Consider the following 11,348-nt stretch of genomic DNA (forward strand, 5'->3'; position numbering starts at 1 on the left):
CTCGAAAACAGTCATCCCTCAGCTCATCTTCAGGGCGAAGAAAGCATGTGGCATTGTCTCATTAGCGACTGTTCTCGGTCAGCCAACCACAGATGCGTGCCCATAATTTTTCGATAGCTTTCTAGAAGAGCCGCCATAGAAACTACACCATTAATTCTTCGATGGCCCTGGCTTTTCAAAATTCTATCTCCAAGAGACAGCCTTTGGGCTCATAAAATATTTAAACCTAAATCATTTACTTCTTTGCAGAGGGCTTTACACAAATTTAAATAATTGGTTTAAGTCATTTCCTTTATATTGACCTGAAGGAACTTGGATTCTGTCGACTCAGCATCTGAGAAGTTTAGAGCTCTTGCCTTATGAATTATGATTTCTATAGAACTTGTCATCAGGCTCTTAAAAAATTCCAAAACAGGAATGGGCTTTCAGTTTAAGTGTGACGTCAGGGAGTATGGGAGCCAATTTCTCAGGGAAAAACACAATGAGTGCTTCCTGTGAGCAAAAGAAAATGATATTATCGTTCAATGTTATGTGCTTCTCTTAAAAATACAAACTGTTGTGATAAAATTGGCACCAAGAAATGAGGAAATTCTGCATGGTGCCCAAAATGAGCCCATTTTTTCAGAAAAGGAAGAGAATTATACAGGTCATAGACTTTAGTGTGAGGGTACCTTGTTTTGTAGAAATATCTCTGTTGCATTTCACATGTTTTAATGAATTCTGTTTGTGGGAAAAGGCTAAATGTATTAATACAAATTTGAATTTTATGCCAATAAGCCTATAGCATTCTCAAGAGAAAAAAAAATTCCACTTAGGTTGATAGACAATGTATGTTCTTACTATAATTCAAAAGATTTTCTGTGATTTTCCCACAATGGAGTGGACTATTCCTAGCTATAAGTGGTACAAGGCAGTGTTCTAAGGGAGGTCCATGTTTTGTTGGGATTTTTTTTCTCATTTTTTGTATTTTTTGTGATATAATTCCATAGGCTGAGGGACTTCCTCTCTCTTCCTCTCCACACTGCCCCTCCCCCCGTACTGATTTCCCCAATTAAAATAACATACTCCTTCAACAACAGTCACAAGTCCATCATTCAACAATTTAAGTACATCCTGACATTGTAGGTACAAACAATGGCAGAAAGCCCAGTATCTTATTGTCAAGATATTCTTAACAGTTTCATTTGGAGTCCATCTTTTATTCAGAAGTGGAGATGTATATGACAATGTATCTTCGTTGCTCGGTGTGCCTGTCTCCATCATACACTTCCTCTCGATGAATATATGTACATACATGTTTACATATATCATGTATGTTGCATGAAGGGTAAGCCCATATTCTGACAATTACAATGATATCCTAAAATCCTAATAGATATAGTTCCTCTGTAGAATTAGATCTACAAATGTTCCACAGAAGTTATGTGGATAACATACTACTGTTGCCTCTAGAAATTGACAGTAACCAACATTCACTAGAAATCAGTAACTCCTTACTACTTTCACTCAGTGTTTATTATTTTATTTATTGACTTCATAAAAAAGTGTTACAGGGCCAGTGCAGTGGCTTAGCAGAGCTAATCTTCTGCCTGTGGTAGCACCATTCTGTATGAGGCTTATGGCCTGAGAAAGAAGCGAAGGATGGTTCAAGGCCTTGGAACCTTGTACCTACATGGGAGACATGGAAGAAGCTCCTGGTTCCTGACTTCAGTTCAACCCCACTCCAGCCATTAGTAACATTTGGGGAGTGAAGCAGCAGACAGAAGACTCTCTCTGTCTGTCTCGCCTTATGCCAATATGCCTTCCAAATAAAAACAAAGAATTATGTAAAACATATTGCATATCAAATTTATGAAATTTTATATAACATAAAGTATGTATAATGTGCTAGCTATTGGACATGAAAAAAATAGTTGTACATGCCTCCAGAATGCATAACCTCAACTCGGCCAAATCATGGGTCTTATCTAGACAATTATTAAAATTTAAAAAATGGACATTCTGATTAAAGTAAAATAGTGTTATCATTTATTTAGAGCTTACCATAGAGAAGGCATTAAGAAAAATGCTTTTCCTTATTTTAAAAACAAGTTTATGTATTTGAAGGGCACACACATGCACACGCATGGCCACACAGATCTTCCATTTTCTTACTCACTCCCCAAATACTCGCAATAACCTAGGAGCACAGAACTCAATCCAGCTCTCCCTTAAGATAGTAGGAAACCACGTGCCTGAGCCATCACCTGCTGCTTCCCAGTATGTACTTCCACGAAGCTGGAATCAGGAATGGGTCCAGGACCCTCTCATCCAGACACTCTAATAGTGGCTGCCAGCATCCCAGGGAGTATCTTCACGGCTGAGGCAACTGCCTGGCCACATTTTCTCATTTTTAGTAAATTCATATCTTCCCTAATTATCATTTAAGCCTAAGCAGTGGATATTATCCCTGATTTGTGGATGATAAAACCAATGTAAACAGATCAGTTACATCTGTCGTTATTCTGTGACCATTAAGCACCATAAAATTCACAGTGGAAATATTCTTGACTTGACTCAGAAAAACTGGGTAAATATGTCTTAAACAATAAGCGTATTCAGTAACAGCAAAGAAGTTCAGTGGCAGGCAACTCCAGAGCTGATTCAATTTAGGCCTCCATCTTATAAAGGCTCTGTCTGCTTCTTAATGATTCTCCTGACCCTAGTTACAGAGTCACCAGATAGCCAGCACACCCTGTAACATCACATCTTCACGTGAAAAAATTCAAGAAAGTAGCAGTAGATGCTTTTTCTCTGTCTTCTGTCTTTTAGCCAAAGAAGACAATCTTACAAAGTATACATCAGACCCTCTCTTACAGCTAAAGTCCTCACCTTGCAGGCACCAGGATCCCATATGAGCACCAGTTCTAATCCAGTGGCCCTATTTCCCATTCAGCTCCCTGCTTGTGGCCTTGGAAAGCAATCAAAGGTGATCCAAAGCCTTGGGACCCTGCACCCATGAGGGAGACCAAGGAGAAGCTCCTGGCTCCTGGCTTCGGATTGGCTCAACTCCAGCCATTGGGGACCACTTGGGGAGTGAATCAATGGGTGGAAGAATGACTGTGTTGCCTGGTTTATCCCTTTCTATTTTTCAAAAAATTAAATAAAATTAAATTTAAATTTAAAAAATTAAATAAATGAATGACTATTTTCTTGTAAAGGCAAATTTGTGGAAAGGGATCATACTTTCAAAATAAAAAATACTATTATTTTATCCTCAGAAATGCATGAGATTGGGGGCAGACCAGGCTGAACCTGTTCACATCACCCGCTGGTGAGTCCGAGCGCCAGAACAGAGTGTGGGTCAAACCAGGTTTGGTGCAACACATACTAGTACACAATAAGGAATGCCAAGGTGAGATGAGCCGTACCAGATGTGGTTGCAGCGCCCAAACAGCACATGTGATAATCAGGGGGAGGAGGCAAAGCTGACAGGGGAATGTGGGCTCCCCTGCTGGACAACTACTTCCATTGGAAAGCGTGAGTTGGGATGGGGGCAGATCAGAATAGGCAGGGCTGTTACACCTGTGGGCCTCATGTGGACTAGATAAGGGAAGGGCCACGGTGGGCTGACTGTTCCGACTGGTGCAGGCAAAAACTAGGGTTGGTTGGGCTAGCCGCAGTACTAGCTGGCAGAGGCTGGCACTTGGAGCTAATTCTGTCAAGTCAAATGCCAGAACTACCTGGAGAGTGCATAATCTGGGAGTGAGTGTGGCCTAGAAGGGAAATAGTGGGCACCTCACTCGGGGCTACCACTCTCATTGGACAGCACGAACACCAGGACAGGGGCAGGGGTGGCTGCACAGAAGGGCACCTGCCAGTAGGTGTGTGGGCTGGATAGTAGGTTGGTTGGGTTGAGCTGGGCTTCAATGCCCATCGACACGTGCGACAGCTAAACAGGATGTGGGACAGACTTGACAAGCCTGCAGTGCGTACTGGCAAGCATGGGAACCAGGGTAGGGGGCAGAACTGGTGGGGGTTATGGGGAGTCGCCCCAACCAGGCTGCAGCTCCAACTGGTTTGCGTGAGGACCGAGTATGAAGTGGGCAGGATCGAACTGGACTACAACACCCGTCGGTTCATGAGGAAGACAGGGCTGGAAACAGAACGAACCCAGTAATCCCAACGACCAGCATGTGCATAAGCTGATTGGTGTGACAGACGGTGTCAGACTCTGTACTAGCAAACTCGCGCAAGAATCAGGCCTGGGATCATCTCAGATGAAGTTTCTTTGGAGATCCCTCCAACTGAACTGCTGATCTTAGAACCCCAACCATGAAGAGACTGTCAGCCAGTGGACTCTGAATAGGATTCATTGCGATTGGAACTGAGAGATTGGCAGCAATCCAGAACTGATGAACTATCAAAACTGTATGAGCAGGACCCTCAGAGCGCGCCTCCCGTTGGGGATCTGGGATGGGTGGGAGGTTGGGTGGGGCTTTTCCCTTTGTTTTTTTCCCTGACCCCAGATACAGGGTAAAATGATATTGATGTGGAAACAAAGGTATTACCCACTTTCACCCTGTAGCCCTTGACACTTTGTTCCCTAATCAACTAAGATTATTAAAAAATAATTTAAAAAAATAAAAAATAGATAAAAGCATTAGACAGCCCATGTCCTGGAGGGCTTACAGGAAAAAAAAAATAAATCTTTTTAAAAAAAAAATAAAAAAATATAATAGGGATATGCAAAAAAAAAAAAAAAGAAATGCATGAAAATATTGTATATATGAGCCAACAGAAGATACTGAAAAGTTAACTAAGGGCACTTCAAAACATCCATACAAAATTAAAGTTGTTACTTCTGATGGAAATATGTTTTAACTATTTACTTATTTGCAAAAGTAGAATTACAGCCAGGGAAGGGAATATAGAGGGAAATCTTGCACACATTGGTTGGGTGTTTGAGTATTACAAAGTCCCTGGATGATCAGGAGTACCTAGGAAAGTACCTAGGAGATCAGGGTGGGTTTCCAGGTTGCTGGCTTTGACCTGACCCAGAACTGACTCCTGCAGCATCTGAGAAAGGAATCACCAGATGGAAGATCTCTTCCTCTTTCTGTGCTTCTCCAGGTCTCTCTGATGCTCTGCCTTTTAAGTAAGTAAATAATTTTTTAGAAAAGAAAAATAAATTTAAAAATTAGAATAATAAAAAATTTTTGACGTCAGCATTGAAAGAAATCAGCGTAGAAGGAATGTACATGCTGGTTCAATGAGTTAAGCTAATGACTTAACTCAGGATGTCCATATCCCATATCAAAATGCCAGATCAAGTCCCAGCTGCACCACACTTGTGGTCCAGCTTCCTGCTACAGTACCCTGGACGCAGCAGGTTGTTACTTGCAGGAGACCTGGATGGAGTCTCTGGTTCTTGACTTCAGTCTGCCTACCCTGGTTGCTTGAGGGCATTTGGGGTGTGAGCCACCAGACGGACAATCTCTCTGTATCTTCCACTCTCTCCATGTCACTCTGCCTTCCATTCAGGGGTGTGTGTGTGTGTGTGTGTGTGTGTGTGTGTATGTGTGTTAGGTGAGTGAAGAGGCTAGTATTGTGGCCTAGCAAGTAAAGTTGGCACCTGCAACAGCTGTACCCAAATAGAGTCTGGTTAGAGACCTGGCTATTCCACTTGGATCCAGCTTCCCATTGATGCGCTTGAGAAAGCAACAGAAAACAGCCCAACTGCTTGGGCCCCTGCACCCACACAGGAGAGCCAGAGGAAGCTTCTGGATCCTGACTCCTGGCTTGTAGCTTTGGCCCCGCCCAGCTCCAGATGTTTCTGACTTGCTAAGTGAGCCAGTGTACAAAAGATATCTCTCATTCTCCTCTGCCTAATAAGTGTATAAACATTAAAAGAAAACTGGAGTAATGCCTTCAAGTTTCTGAAGGAAAACTCTATCTAAGGATTCTATAATATTTAAATGACCACTTAAATTGGGAAGGAGAAACAGACATTTCTAGTTATTCAGTATTTTCTCAGTTTGTCTTTCATTACCTTTTTTTTTAAAAAATGAAGTTATAAAAGAACACACTCAAAACAAAAGAACAGCAACAACAACAAAATATTTAAAATTTAAAACAAAAGACAGAAGTTTGCAGATTACATAGGAGTCAGATAATTTGACGTTCAAAATGGAGGTAAGAAAATTTCTTAGAAAAATCAGTGCTCCATATCTGCAGCATGTAGTCCTCAGAAAGGGAGAGAAGCTGTGAGCCATCATGTCTACCGGTGGGACGCAGTGTGATAATGAAAGATCTCTGATACAGGATGGGGAGCAGACCATGCATGCTCCTGTTATGAATGCTGACATTGAAGCCTCAGGTCTCGCCTCTCACTAACAACTCAGCAAGATCTTCAGGAGCAATGTTAATGTAACAGGGAAGGAAAGATGCCGGGATTGGACAACTGTGGACTCTTGCGGAATACACCACTGAATGGGATTAACTTCTCTCTCTCTCCTTCACTCCATTATTTCTCCCCCTCTCAAGCAAGAGAAGTCCTTAGATACATACATTCATTGTCAAAAGTATTAGAATAATAAAAGAACCTAATTAAGTAGGCCAAATAGGCAATCAACGTACAGTAAAAATAATGGTTTTCCTAAATGATAATAACAACCAGAATAAATTATGGAGGACTGAAATAATAATTGCTGGCAAAAGGGAATAATGAAAATATGAATAAGCAAAAATTGTGTGAACCTTTATATAAAAATGGAAGAGTCATTGAAGACACTTGAAGTCATTAAAGTGCACTATTAAATGATAAAATGTTACAAAAGACTCAATACTGACAAGGTGGAGGCTATTTCTAACTAGACCAATATTACCAAGTCTTAAAAATCAAAATTTCAATTGAATTTACTGAGCAATTGGAAAAGACACTGATAACAAGCATGTGTTTTTTAAAAGACAGCAAAGACTGACATGCCCTTCTTAATACCTAAGCATTGCTATGGGCCAGCATTGCGGCATAGCCAGTACATCCACTGCCTGTGACGCTGGCATTCCATCTGAGCAGCAGCTCATGTCCAAGCCACTCAATTTCCCATCCTGCTTCCTGCTAATGGTCTGGCAAGCAGTGGAAGATGGCCCAAGTGCCTCAGCCACTCAGGTGGAGACCCAGACGGAGCTTCTGGCTCCTGGTTTGGCCTGGTCCAGCTCTGGCCATAGACCAGATAGATGATTCTTTCTGTCTTTCTCTCCTCTCTAACTCTTTCGAGCAAATAAACAAATATTTTTAAGAAAGTAAACATTATTTTATTTATTTGTTTGTTTCATTTAATGTAGTAATTTTCTTTTAAGGGGATGTGTAATAGGGACAACCATACCCAGATGTTAAGATACAATGTACCACGCAACTCTATTTCCAAATCAAAGATGGACTCCGAATGAAGCTTAATTATATCTTCACAGGGGTGTGGGTCATGCCGGGTAGGGCAGCAATACCAGTCAGTTCACATTAGGGCTGGGACTGGGGGCTGGACTGGGCTGTCTAGGCTGTAGTCCCCACCAGGGTGAGCTGGAACTAGGAGTGGACTGGGCCAGGCCAGGCTACAGCACCCACTGACAAATGCTGAGTGGCGAGCCATGCCAGACTGGGCAGTAGTCCCCAACCAGCACACGTGAGACCTGTGGGTAGGGGGCGAACCTGGTAGGGGAGCTGCAGGATGTTCTCATGCTGGACCACTACTCCCATTGACAAGCATGAGAGCTGGATGGGGCAGACCCTGCCAGTGGCTACAGCACCTTATGGCCTGCATGTAAGTTGGATTGGGAACAAGTCTGACTGATACATACTGATATATACCTAAGCCAGAGTGGGTATGGGTTGGTTGGGCTTTGCTACAGCATCAGCTAGCAGATGCTGGCATGGAGGAAAACTCTGTCTAGCTAAACTGCAGAACCACCTGGAGAGTGCAAGATCCGAGAGTGGGAGTGAGTCTGTTAGGGAAATAGTGGGTACTTCTCTGATAGGCTGCAACTCCCACTAGGGAGCATGGAAACCAGGGCCACGGCAGGCATGGCTAGACAGAGAGTAGCACCTGCCAGCATCACTATGGACTGGATAGTGGGGCTGGTTGGGTTGAACTAGGCTTCAATGCCCATTGACATGTAAGAGAGCTGAATGAGATGTGGAACAGATGGAACCAGTCTGCTGCACATTCTGGTAAGCACGGGAATCAGGGAAGGAGGTGAGGGAATGGTGGGGTTATTGCAGGATACTCCAACTAGGCTGCAGCTCCCACTGGTTTGTGTGAGGGCTGAGTGTGTGGTGGATAGGATCGGGCTGGACTGCAACATCTATCAGTTTGTGTAAAAGACATGGCTGAAGGCAGAACTGACCCAGAAATTGCAACTAACATTGTACGTGTAGGCCGATTTGGCAATGGACTGTGCCAGATCCTGTATTCACATCCACACACAAGAATCAGGTCAGGGATCACCTCAGATGAGGTTTCTTTGGGAATCCCAAAGAAAGTGAATTGCTGGACAAAGAAGTCCAACCATGGAGAAAATTGCAGGTTCCATGTTCTGACTCTGGAGTGTAAATATCAGAGCTAGGCCTCCTCAGTGGCTTAGACAGAGCAGTGGACAGTATATCCAGGTGCTCATGGAGGATATGGCAGTAACCGGAACCTGCACAGAACACCTGGTACCATAACAGAGGATGGAGCACAGAACAAATTGATCAGCTGCCACCCAAGTGTTGACAGTAAAAATCTGGGCAAACAGAGACTCTAAGGTGGACTGTGTCAACCAAAGGATTCTGGAGAGATTTCATCGTGCTTGGAGTGGCAAGATTGGCAGCAATACAGAAACTGTTGAACTATCAAAACCGCTTTAGCAGGACTCTTGGAGTGTGCCCCACACTTTGGACCCTGGCATGGTTGGGAAGCTGGGTGTGGCTTTTCCCTTTATCTCTCCCCTACCCCCAGGCACAGGAAGGAAAAAAGAGAATGTGAAGACAATGGTCTCACCCGCTTTCCTCTAGCCCTTTACCCTTTGCACCCTAATCAAATATGTAATAAATAGCAAAAATAATATTTAGCCAGAATACAATTTTTATATATCTAGATAGATAGATAGATAGATAGATATAGATAGATAGATATAGACAATAGCATGCTGAACTCTCTGCCATGGTCCATACCTACACTTAAATAGCAAAATGATGGACTTAAAACTGTTTATGAAGGACTATATACTACTGTAATAATATGGGGGAAATCAGTTGGGGGGATATTTTTGAGAGGAAGGAAGGGAAATCCCAGAGCCTATGGGACTGTATCATAAAATCATTTAAACAAATAAATAACTAAAAGGAAATGATTCTTTGCCATTCACAGAAAAAAAATTAAGAAAGTAAACACTGTTTACAACATTGTTACCGAAGTAAATTACTAGGGCAGTACCACAAGCTAAGTGGATTAAACAACACAAGTCGTTCCTTTCTAAGATTTTAAAGATCAGGAGTCTAAAGTCAAGACGTTGGCATGTCCCTGCCCTCTCGGAATCCTCTGGTCAACCATTCCCCCTTGCCTTTTTCCAGCTTCTGGTGGTTACTGACCCTGGGCAGTTCTTGGCTCAAAGACATGTCGCTTCCGTCTCTCCCGCTGCTGCCACTCGGGGCTCTGCCTGCAGCCCCTCCAGGATCTCCCACTCTGTGCTTCTATTTCTGCGTATGCTTTTTCTCTTAGAGGGACTCCAGTTATACTGAAGCAAAGGGTCACTATACTCCAATGGGATCTGATCTAAACATCTGCAAAGATATTTTTTTCAAATAGTTTCACATTCTGAATTTCTGGGAAGGCCACAAGTTTTGACAGAAGTGTTATTCAACCCCAAGGAGTAACTAAGACATTGTTAGTTTTAGAAACTGTGTATTACTGCAAAGAAACAAGTGGATCAATAGAATAGAACATATAATTCAGGAACAGATAAGTGTGTGTGTGTGTGTGTACATATATGTAGATATAGATTTAAAGATTATAGGAGAAATCATATTGGTAGTTTAGAAAAACAAGAAAGTGAATTTAAAGAGCCCTTTTCACGCATACACAAAAAGAAAGTATTACATAAGAGACTAGATTTAAAAAAAGAATTAGAAAATTAACACAAGTATAGGTAATTCAAAATGAAACAAAAGAGACTTTTCAAGTAACAAAATAAAGTTAGATCATGGCCATCAGGCTTCTGGAATTGTTTCATCAAACCCAGAAGAAATAATGCTTGTCCAAGCCATGCTTTATCCACAGCACCAGAAGTCAGTGGGGAGATCTAAAGTTCCCTTTTAATTCTACAGAAATGAGAAGAAGTGGTCTTCCAGCAAAGCAAATGGAAACTTAAAAAGTGATCTCAATAATAAAAAGTATAAATGAACATAATTGGGAGACTTCCAGTTGCCTAAAAGTCCTGAGTTCTTTTAGCATTGTACTTAGCAATGTAGTTTCAAGAACACATAAGCTTGTCAGCTGTCAAATCTGAGAGACTGCTGAGAAATTACTTTCATTTTATAGCTAAAAAGGGGAAGCTTAGCTTTTCTTCTATCTGAAAGTCACAGAAGTCCCTCACCTAGAAATGCAAATATAAATGTGAAAGGCATGCCCCCTACTCAAGGACAGTGTAAGTTCTCTGTATGCAAGGAGCTTGCCTTCCAAGACCTGAGTTGAACACATCTGCCAGACGCAGGCAAATCTCCAAGCATGCCTAAGTCACTGGCACAGAGCTGTGTTGAACAAGGGTATAGTCTACAGGCACTTGAAACAGAGATGTCTCAGTGATGCCCAGCCCATCTTGGAGGTGTAATGAATAGGCACACGGCAATGGTTATTTCCTTCACAAACACATGGTCAGCAAAGATAACAAAAGACGCCGTAAATAGCAGCGGCAATATCTTGCTTATCCAGTCTCAAGAGGACAAATATCACAAGTTCTCTCTGATTTAAGACAGCTAATACACAGAGTACTATACATATGCATACAAATATTGATTATTTGTATATAACATGATGCATATGAATTATTTCTTATTACACATTGTATAGAATGTATATAATATGTATATTGCTTGTTTCATACACATACAAATATTTATATGCATATGTATGAACTGTACAAGAGAGATTAACATACTGGGAAATAAAGGTACTGCAATAGTATGCATCTTTACTCCTGAATAATAGTAGGACTCTTGATGAAACTTATAAATATACCTTTACAGGATGGAATTATGTTTTCTAGCTGGCAAAATTGCATTTCAATATCAAATAAATAAGTTTGTAACTATAAACTCAGCGAATATGCTTTTG

The sequence above is a fragment of the Ochotona princeps genome, chromosome 9 (assembly GCF_030435755.1).
Source record: "Ochotona princeps isolate mOchPri1 chromosome 9, mOchPri1.hap1, whole genome shotgun sequence".
Lineage (NCBI taxonomy): Eukaryota > Metazoa > Chordata > Mammalia > Lagomorpha > Ochotonidae > Ochotona > Ochotona princeps.